The sequence below is a fragment of the Xenopus tropicalis genome, chromosome 5, assembly GCF_000004195.4.
Source record: "Xenopus tropicalis strain Nigerian chromosome 5, UCB_Xtro_10.0, whole genome shotgun sequence".
NCBI classification, from domain to species: domain Eukaryota; kingdom Metazoa; phylum Chordata; class Amphibia; order Anura; family Pipidae; genus Xenopus; species Xenopus tropicalis.
Window position 1 is genome coordinate 110,218,186 of NC_030681.2, and position 12,093 is coordinate 110,230,278.

Sequence of the window (12,093 nt, forward strand, 5' to 3'; positions counted from 1 at the left end):
AAGAGTTTGAATTCCGAATGGGAAAAATTCGGATTGGATACGATAATTTCTGAAGATCGCAAATATCACGAAAATGCTTACGAAAAAATTGTATTAGTCACGATAATATCGTATTGGCGATCCAAAATGTTCGTACCCAACGATTGTAAACAGCAGGAAAACCTTTCCGACTTTGATCCTTCTGTGCATGATTTTGGAAGCCTCCCATAGGAATCAATGGCACTCTGCAGCTCCAACCTGGCCCAAAGAAAGTCACGATAACGCAGCTTGAATGAATCTGAAACTATCATACTCGGCGTGACAATACGATTTTGTCACGCAAATGTTGTCACAAAGTACCAAAAAGTCACGCAAAGTATGAAAAAGTCATGCACGGTATGAAAAAGTCACCAAAAATACGCATGGAGCGTACGTGGATTAGTAAATGTGTAGACTAGCAGATACCTAAGGGCATATTTAATACCATTTAACAACAAGGTTCATATTAAGCAATGTCAGAATGTGCCTGAGAGATCTTAATCTTGCTCATGTTTTCTGGCATCATTTGATATTTTTTTTATTCTTGTGGAATTTTTGAACAGTCTTTTTTGTTTTAAAATGTAAGGTTGTAGTTGGCAAGGTTTTTATTTATTTGGAACACCCCTATGAATAAAAATTTAAAAAAAATCCAGTGTGAAGAAAATATAATAACCAATACAAGAAAATGTAAGCAAGATTAAGATCTCTCTCTCTTTCACCTTTCTGATATTACTTACAAAGAACAGGATCAATGAATGGTAATTAATATGAAGGGATAAGGTACACGCCTCCACAAAAAATAACTAAGGTGTGAATTTGGTGTAACTATTAACTATATATAACAAAAAACACTTTATTAATTGCAAGTAGGAAAAGGCCTTTTTTTGGTTCATTTTGGATGGGAGGTACCAGATTATATTTCTATTGTGACCCATTCCCTTTTTTTTTGTATGAAGTGGTAATAAATAATATAGTACCTGACTCCCTATCAATACACAACTATTTTTCCATTAGTCACTGCAATAAAGGATAAAAACTCAGATGTTCAGTGTCATTGGCCCACTAATGACTTTATAAGCATTTTAGGGCAAACCATACCACAATTTTATAGCTACAGTGCTCCAGATGCTACAATAAGGTCTGCTCAATTTGTATCACAAAGTTCAATACAGCTAGATCAAGTGGCTGACCATTACTTAATTACTAATCCATCTATCTGATAACCCCCATTTTTCCTACTGACCTACAGCTGTTCATGTGCCATTTGTTCATCTTTGTGCACACAATTTATTTTATTTATTATTTATACAATCTTTCCTGGTAGAAATCAGATTGCACCAGAATGTCCCAAGCTATTGTAAACTTTTCCCCCCAATTGTAATCTATGGTATCATTTGCTTAGGATAATAACAAGCTAACTAAACCAAGATGGCTTATGGTTTAAGCAAACCTGAATTATATGCAGAAATGCTACTTAGACATTCTATATTTTATGTAATACAAAAAAGTCAAAACAAACCTTGGTTTTTAATGAACATTTTTCTTTAAAAAGATTATTTGTATAGTACAGGAAGTTCATCAGATCATATCAAATTCTGTGGCTACAACTGTGTTCATAAATAATTTAAATTGTAATTGATTCATTGCATGCACAGTCAATGAATAGGCACTATATAATTATGCACTGCAGTTTATAAATATTTCATCACTTACCTAGATGTCTGTTAATGACAATTTAGCAGACAATAAATATTACATCTGGAACGCTCTACCAAATTGGTTAATTAATATTAGTGCTCAGTAGTACTCCAGTAAACTTCAGAAAAAAAACTCTGAAAGTATTGTTTAAGTCTACCTAATAAAATATCCAAAATCTATTCATGCTTATAATCATCTTTATGATCAGTTCAGAAATCTCCCTGCATGTGATAATTGGCTTGATTTAATGTAATGAAAACTTGGGCAAGTTGTCAAGCTAAACGTTTTTGCAATTTCCTAAGAGCACAAATTGATTCACATCTCATCCGTCCATTTTTGTTGTTGCAAAATTTTTTGAGAGTGGCATTTTTTTAATTGCCTGTCATTGATGTTTCCTCTGTCTTTGTCAGAATCAAGGTGTTAAAAAAATTGCAATCAATATACATTTTTTTATGTTTTTATGAGGCTTTTTGAAAGGAAAATTATGAATAAATAATTGACTTTGGATCATCTTATTCCTGTACGAAACTCCACCAAATGAATGCATTATTATAATTACATAGAAAGGTTGTTAGATCCTTTGCCTTGCTCCTTAATTATATTGGTGTCAATTGACTGAGAAAGAGAGAGAACACAGACTATGTGATGTCTTGCATTGTACTTTTCTTGTTCTGCCCTGATATACCATAGACACCTGTGGGCAGATGTACTACAGCAGGTCCCAGAGATAACAATCAACCCAAGACAGATATATACAAATACAATTTCTTAATCCTGTATATCTCACCTCATACAGACTATCAAAGCTGTATCCATCAATGATCAATACGTAACGTGTGTTGAGGAAGTGAGAACTTATAATTGCAACTCTTAATTATGCAAAAAAAACGCTATACTACTGCATTGAAAATTGATTTTTTTCCCCCATCAATTGCTTTTTGGTGGGCCCTGGTAAAAAACAGTCTCCTTAGTCAAAAATTAAAATATCTAAAAATGTTGAAAACAATCCTCCTTAATTAAAAAAACAAATACAGATTGCTGTGCTAAATGATGGACAATATAACAGCACTTGCACCAGTGCACAAAAATATCTGTTGTATGTATGAAACCTTTATTATGGTAAAGAAAAACAGATTGGCTAATTGTTTTCAGGAAAATCAGCTCATCATCATGGTGCCATGATATATAAACAAACTCCAATGTAAAAGAGACATAACCTGATAACAAAATATAAGAATATGGCTTATTCATCAGTAAAAAAAGGTACATGTTATCATAACTGATGTAATCTGTTGAAAAATATGGTATAATTAAAACATTGTATGCAACAAGAGAGTAAAGACAGCTCAACCAAGCAAAGCTAAAGATCTGTTGAGCATGATATGTTCCTTGCAGTATTAAGCCATATGCAGCACAATTAGAGAGGTTAACGCCTTGTCAGGTACTGTATGGTTGTTTTTGGTGTTTTGGTAGAAACCTGTTAGGAAACCACTAATACACAAAGAAGAAAAAAAATGTACAATTTAAACTCATTTACAATACAGAATAAGGTCATCAAAACATTAACAAAGGATGTCTTCTAGTACATCTGACAAAAGAGTAACAAATGTATTTCAATTCACTTGTTTTAATTTGATTTATTAAATGGTATTATTATCTTTTCATTTGTAAAGTGCAAACGTATCCCTCAGAACTATACAGAGATTGTTCATCATTTGCATCAGTTCCTACCTCGGTGCAGTTCAGTGGAGCTTGCAAGTGGAGCATTCCTTTCACATTCACACAACATACACATTAAGGTCAATGCCATCAGAGACCCATTAACCTATCTGTATGTTTCTGAATTGTGGGAGGAAACTAAATTTCTGATTCATTTGAGGTTATCTTGAGAACATTCTCTTCCTTATTAATTGTTGAGATTGCAGTGGCAAGTTATACAGCAGCAACATATTATATTATTAATTATATAATACCCTTTTATATTGTTAGTCTTTTTGTGGAAAATAAAAATATTACACTTTTTGCATTTCTACAGGTATTGTAACACAGATTATTATTTCTTTTGTTGTGAAGGAATGCCTGTATCATGTGATGCATGACTGAACCAGCACCATGTCTTTGTTCTATTACAGTTATTCAAGAGCATTTGATTGTATTATCCATTTCTGTGAAAAAATCCTTGTTTCTATTTGTATTCTATTCCTCATTGCAATATCCTTTGTTAGCTGACTTAAAAGTAAAGCCACAAAGAGGTTATACGGTACATCATGTAGCAGATATAAATGACTTGGAGTTAAGAACACTATGTCCTGAAAGCTTAAATAACAAAAGATTACTAATAAGCAGAATGTTTGTACTTGGCACTAAAGCAGTTGCAACCCACTCTCCTTTGAAACAGCAAATGCATTTTAATAGAGATATTGCATCTAAATAGCCTTTTCCACACAGTTTGTAATATGCAAGCAATTTCATCCCTCTGTGTTCAAATCTTAACACAAGCAATTTTCATCAGAGCTTGGAATACCTAGCTGTATCAAAGGGGAAGTTGTGCTCACCAAAACCATTTCAAGCTGGTCAAATAGTGATAAGTGTCATTTTTTCTTCAGGCATGGATTGCGGCTAATTTTCTTGTTTCGTCATTGGCAGATTGATTTGCGAAATGGCGTCAAAAAATTCTGTGCATCAAAATTAATTGTTGTGCGTGTCATTGTATGATCACTCTTTTAAACAAGAATGATTTGGGGTTACATTTCACTAGTGACCTCAGTTCTGATAAACTCCCCTTCCTGCATTTGATGTTGTCAGCATCACAGAGACAACAATCTATCACAAAAAAACAGCGAGTAACAGTCTTTTGACTACTTTAAAAAAAAGGATTCCAGTGGGACAATATCTGAGATTAAGAAGAAACTGCTCAGATGACTTGAAGATTAAAGGAACAGTAACACCAAAAAATGAAAGTGTATAAAAGTAATAACAATATAATGTACTGTTGCCCTGCATTGCTACAACTGGTGTGTTTGCTTCAGAAAGACTACTATAGTTTATATAAGTTAGCTGCTGTGTAGCCATGGGGGCAGCCATTCAAAGGAGAAAAGGCACAGGCACTTAGCAGATAACAGATAAATCCCCATTATATGGGGCTTATCTACTAGTTATCTGCTATGTAACCTGTGCCTTTTCTCCTTTTTTGCAGCTTGAATAGCTGCCCCCATGGCTACGCAGCAGCTTATTTATATAAACTATAGTAGTCTTTCTGAGGCAAACACACCAGTTGTAGCAATGCAGGGCAACAGTACATTATATTGTTATTACTTTTATACACTTTCATTTTTTGGTGTTACTGTTCCTTTAAGGCACTGGATCTAAGAAACAGATTTCTGAAGTGTGGGTACCCTAAACAATATGTTAAAAGATCTTATCAAAGGGCCCTAAATGCAGATCAGGATTCCATGTTTCAAGAAAAATGGACAACCTCGGAAATAAGGTGCATTAGCATTTATAATAACCAGTGGTCTAACATAAGATCTATTTTGGTCAGTTTTAGGATATGCTTAAAAGAGATCCTGACCTACAAAATATTTTACCAGACAGGCCATTATTAGTGGCCAGAAAACCAGAGAGCCTTGGTGACACTATGAGGACAAACTCAAGGAGGGGGTACATTTTTTCATCCCCGACTGTGGGTTCCTACAAGTGTTACAAATGTGAAGACTGTCAATATATGAAGCCAGTGAATTCTTTCAAAAGTCAGATTTCTACCTGCTCATTTATAAATTGCAGAACCTCTGGTGTTATCTATGCAGGGTGTACAATTGTCCTAAAATGTATATAGGCAAAACCTTCAGAGAATTAAGGAAAAGGGTATTAGACCATTATGATTTAGGAGCAATCTCCTTCTTTGGCATTGGGAAGGTGAAATTGCATGTGAGTAAAGGTGACATTGATGGACTACTATTGAGAAAGGAATGTCAGTGGATATATTGATTGAAAACCAGATCTCCACTCAACAATAGATACTTGATGTGAATTTATCCAAGATTGCTTATCAGTGTAATTATATGAATTTGGCACAGGCTCACTTTATACAGGACTATCCCCTCAGTGAAATGGATTGATTAAATATATATATATATGTCATGGCCATTGTCTTGAGAGAGCAAGTGCTGTGGCATACATATCAATTGTTTTTATTTAATTTTTTTGTGTCATTAGTTTAACAAATTTGGGTCCTGGTTAGTTTTTAATGAATTAATAAATGTTCAAAGTAAATAAATAAAATTCCTATTCTAGACCTTGAAAATAGTGGTAGACACCATGTGCATAGCTTTATGCTAATTAACATTTAGCTAGTACCAATTTTGTAATGTACATTTTAATATTTTCCCCTTTAAGCAAAACTTAACAGTCAGAAAAGTTTTTAGCAAACTTATATATTTATCAAAGAAAATACCTGTGCAGTCCATCAGAATGGGTGTAGTTGCTTTAAGCAGTCAAACACCATTCTCTTCAGAGGAAGATGATTATACTCAGCAAAGCAAATGATATGCGAGGAGAAAAGATTTAGACAATTCTTTTCTACTTTGAAACTTTGGAAAATGTTAAGTCCTATATGCCCAATAAGTTGCTTAGATACTGGCCATTTTTGTTCTACACCTAATTCAAATACCAGTAGCACTGTTTGGGAACAGCAGACATTAATTAAACATTCTGTAAAGGCATAAAACTAAATGCCATTTTCAAGTTGAATGGCAAAATAGATTCCTTTTTTTAGCTGCTAATTTTTCCTCTCAACTACCATATTTTTTCAGTTGATTACATATTTGTTTCTAGCTGATTTACTACAGTGTTCTTTGCTTATAATCCAGGCCATTGCTGAAGGTTTGAGATAAGCAGGACATGTCACTTGAAAGCTACTGTATGACAAGTGACTAATGGGCCACTAGAAAAAAAGACATATTAGACATATTAGAGATGTATATTGTATACATAAACATAAATGTGGTATATGTGTGAATATTTCTGCATTATCTGCATAGACAAGTGTAATCAGATACATTCAGCAGTAATAGGGCTAGATCCATTTTTAGCAAATCAAGAAATCCCAAGGAACAATTTAATCAAGCACGAATATTTTAACTCAGTAAAAAATATTGGACAGATATTTACTCTCTGCACTGGAGGGATTTGTTCAAGCATGGTAGAAATGTATTCAATTCTGTAATTTCCAATAAGGATTAATGATTCAGAGAGGTGTTACTACAGGTAAGGGACCTTTTATCCAGAATGCTTGGGACCTGGGTCTACTAAAAAATAATTTAAATATTAATAAGGTTGTTTTGCCACCAATGAGGATTCATTATAACTTAGGGATCAATTACAAGCTACTGTTTTATTATTACAGAGAATACATTTTAAAACTTTAAATTATTTCATTAAACCGGAGTCTAAAGGAGATGGCCTTTTCCTAATTCAGAGATTTCTGGATAACAAGTTTCCAGATAACAGAGTTTCCAGCACTAACACCACACAGAGACGAATGGTTTCACCGCTTCAATACTTTGACAAATGCTACAGTTCACTAAAGGCGTTTTCAGTAAATTGTTATATTGATAAATGGCAAAAATTTCAAACTTCTAGGAATCCTTCTGAATTCTTCAGTTCAATACATTTGATGCCACATATTACACTGTGCTCATCTAGGGAACAATGCTCTTGTCATTTTGATATCAAGATGAAACACTAGTTTATCCTGCGTTTTTCACTTCTGTTGATTTAGCAACAATATATCCGAAATTATAGAAAAGATTTATCACATAAAAAGCTTTTAAATCCTAAAGGATACCCAGCATTTTGACATTTTCCCTATGTATCTAAACTTTTCTGACAGGGACATTTCTGGAATGCCATTCGTTTTTGAAAAAGATTTTTTAACACATTGTAACATCTGTTAAAGGAGAAGGAAAGGCTAATAAAGAGTTAATCTCAAGCTGCAGGCATACCTTCAGTTCTCTCAATAGTGCCCTTAAGTCTCCCCATATTTCACCTGTTCAGATGATCAGAAGCCAAACAGGAAGAAAAAATGCTGAGTTGTGTAAAGAAAGTTCCCATAATGCCTCACTCCTGCACCGAGACCTAGACCAAGTGAACATGCTCAGTTAGTTAGACTATGGGGCAGATTTACTAAGACACGAACGCTATGAGCGTTCATTCAAATGCTCCGAGCGTATTTTCGATGAATTTTTCGTGTCTTGCGCAACTTTTTTGTCGCCCGCATGACTTTTTCGGACGCTTGTGCGCAAAAAAATTGGAAAAAGTTTTCCCGCTGTTTACAATCGTTTGGTACAAAAATGTTGTGACTTTCAGATCGCTAATACGATATTATCATGACTAATACGATTTTTTCATAAGCATTTTTGTGCTATTTGCGTTCTTCAGAAATTTTCGTATACAATCTGAATTTGTCCCATTCGGGATTCGAACTCGCGTTTTCATGAATGTGCCCCTATGAGTCAGCTTCCTGCTGATTGGCTCAGATCCAAATTCCTAAGGGGGGGAGTGAGTTCTTAGCATTCTTGAGGGAGGGGGGGAGCAGGAGAGAGAAGGAAGCAGACAGCTGCGTGTCCCTGGCACATGAAATACAGACACAAGAAATCTTTTCACAGAGAAGTCAGTGCAGCGTTTCTGTGAGTGCTTATGGCTGTATTTACATAGACCTTTCTGATAAAGCTTACTTAGTTTTTACCTTTCCTTCTCCTTTAAGAAAAGATACCTACCTGTGTCAGTTAATCAGAATGCGTGGCAATCAAACACTGGAGTAATGGTGTTTAACAGCAGCTATTACATGTAGATTTATGACCGAATCCTTACTCTTTAATAAGAACTTGTGAGTCAAAAACAAGTTTAATTGGATCAGCCCTTCATCTAATTGTTGTCAATTAAAAAGGGGTGCAAAACTATTGATGCAGATGTCCGATTGCATCAGATAGGCACAAAAAAGGTTGTTCTGCCAGATTATACAGCTTTCAACCTAATAGTTCTTAACATTTAAAAAAAAGTAAGGTGTGTGACAACTGTTCTTTTCCTAAATGCTGACTGGTTAGAAGAAGCTAATATCCTTGCCTCCTTATTCCATATCCTAGCAAATACCAGAGCACCTACATTTCAAATGTGCTCCTGTTTCAAAATCAATTTTGCTGAACACGCAGGAAGTGAAATAATATAATGCTGTGAAATCTGTACTAAGTGCTAAAAATGTAATTCCTTTCCAAAGGAACTTTTCATTGCAGTTACTTAGTGATCTAGTTATACTTACAGAATACTATCTGATCTCTGCAGGAAAGTTTTTTGTATAATCTAACCCCATACATTTATGAATTCGTAAATTATTCCTTCAATATGCTTTACTTTTTTCTTAACCACTTTGGTTTGCTTTTCTTCTAATAACTTAACGTGACTCTCTTAACTTGATTCTTATTTTTTGTTTGTTTGTTTACCATAGTATCTGAAAAAAGAATGTACCAGGATTTTTCACAGTTGAGGGAGCATATTCTCTCCAGTTACACCTTGGCAAAGATGGAAATGATGGTCTTTAAAATGCACCTGAGCTTGCTTCTTGGCACAATCAGCAGGCTTCTGAGAGGAAACGTTAAAGGAAAAGTAACACTAAAATTTTCTAAGTGAAAAAGCTATTCTACCCTGCACCAATAACTGCCCTATCTTGCAAACCACTTAGTATTTTCAATGCTTTAATAGAAAATACCTAATAAAACTTGGCTTCCTGTAAATTGAAATACGGTGATACGGCGAAGAAAGGAGCAGCATCCACTATGCGACGATCGATTGATCGTGCCTAGCCTGATTCCTTCCTATACAGAAGGAAGGCTTGGCTCGATCAATCGATTGTCACATAGTGGATGCTGCTCCTTCCTTCGCCATATCGCCTTAGTTCAATTGACAAGAAGCCAAGTTTTAGCATGTATTTTCTATTAAAGCATTGAAAATACTAAGTGGTTTGCAGGATGGGGCAGTTATTGGTGCAGGGTACAATAGCTTTTTCACTTAAAAAATGTTAGTGTTACTTTACCTTTAAAGAAGGATAGGTCATAAAATGAAGAAGAAAAATATGAATTTAGCTTTTATGAAATAAAAATCTGTGTTTTTCCTTTGCTCCCAAATTGTGGGTGCGTGCATTAAGTGTGTATGGAGATTAAATAAATGAACTAAATCATGGTCAATGTCTGTCACAGACGCACAAATGTTAATTTCCCCTAAGTTCAGCTCCTACTCACTCATGTATAGTGGTCCTCAGTGGGTTAATTCCCCAAGGTGGTCTCACCTAGGTAATAATTAGCAGGCTAGATCTGTAGCAGCCAGAGAGTGAGGGTCCAGACTGACTGAGAACTGAGGCTTGAGAGAGGCTGCCAGTTTTTCAACAAACAAAAAGCACTCTGGCAGTTGTATTTTTTGGTTTAGCCAGGAATCCCAGTAAGGGACTCGTTGCAGAGAGGGAAAGTGCCCTGTGTAGTAGTTAGAGCCAAATTGTGCAAAGGGTTTTGTTTTATTTTGTTTATACTTCTGTGTGGCAACAGAGTCTAAAACAGTTTCCACACTAAAGATCTGCCTGTTCATCTGATTTTGCTCACAACATATATATACATAATGCTTTATGATCTAATTTATATTAATTCATTGGTTGCTGTACTTGTATATATGGGAATTGTTACACTGGTGAATTGTTAATTGGTATTAGTGATGGTGAACATGATTATTTTTAGATTTAAGTTTATGACATAGACTACTACTATGTGACTGTGCAAAAGTGACTGCTGCATGTTGTCTGTCTCTTTCTGATGAGTGTCACTAAGTTTAAGTTAGTTATCATTAGTTCAAGTTGCCAACTTGCCACTACCAGGAGGAATTCCACATATTCAAGCTATGCAAAAATGCAATGCAATAAACCCTTTTGACGGTTTTACTTCTTTTAATGTATAAATGATGATGATGTTGATGTGCACATAATGGCAAAGCTTTTCTTGTACTAAGTGACTACTACTAGTAAAGTATTACTAGTATTTCATTATGCTTGACGCCTTTATTAGAACAGTCTTCAACAGTCTAGTCTTCAACTCAGTATGGCATGTATAGTCTGTGTGAATTCTGGACTCTTTCTATTCAATATGTCAATTCAATATGTCTTCTACAACTCCTCAATCAATAGCAGTAACACATCAAACATCTCTCTTTTTTATTTTATTTTTTAAAGTATAGCACAATAAAAAATTACAATCAGTTTCAGTTACAGTTAGTCACATACAATTTTATTTTTTTGGCAATTAAAAAGTGTTTACCATATATTACAATAATTAAACAAGCTGTAGGCAAAGGCTTACTTTCTGTAATAACCTAGCCCTGCTCTACATATGTTTCCAATATTTTCTGTAGCTTTAGTAAATGTTTTACCATCTACTCAATAGGATTCAATTGGATTCGGATTCGGCGCATCCCTAATATATAAACATCAAGATATTCTGTATTAAACTACCAAGAGATGCCTCCCCTTTAAGCAACACAGGGATTGTTTGTCAATTTATTACAATATACTTCAAGCTGGCCTGGTCTGGCCAGTCCTACACTTACTTTCATTTGAAAGTACTCTACTGCTTCATTATACATTTTACGAAGGGACCACATTTCACCTGCAACTTGCTTGCTTTTGAGGTTAAACCCCCCTAAATGGTTGCCCTTTCATTGGCTCCAGTGACTCCAACAGGACTAGGATCACTCATGGCAAAGTGAAAACAGACCTCTGCAAAGTGATATAAAAAAAATAAAATGAAAAACACTAACTAATTGATTGCATGAGTATAGCTCACCTAAAAGTTAGTATTTAGTAGATGATGTTGTATCATGACAAGCCTTGACTCTATATTACCTTGCAATATTCAGTGTGTGTTCAAGTGTGAAAAGTGTAATTTTTTTAATGTAAATTTACATGGGCAATATGTGCTGGCAATTATATTTTCTACACATATTTAGAACTTTAATCAGTGATTGGGCAAATGATCATTTTGGCAGCATGAATGAGAAGCATGCACCAGAAATTACATGCAACATCAGGCGTGTCACCATGTCATTGCATGAGTTGCCATCTCATTACAAGTGAGCCTGCCAACACAATAATATTGTCCACACATATCTGGGGCTTTTAGCAGCGCTCCCAATTGATGGAAAAGTTAAAATACCAGCAACTTGTTGACCAAAAGCAAACAATAAATGATACTAACATGAAATATTCAACTTGAATGTTGAAAATACACCTCTTGTACTCATGTTTAGAAAAGGTTTTTAGATGCTGAATTTTATCATTAACATTTT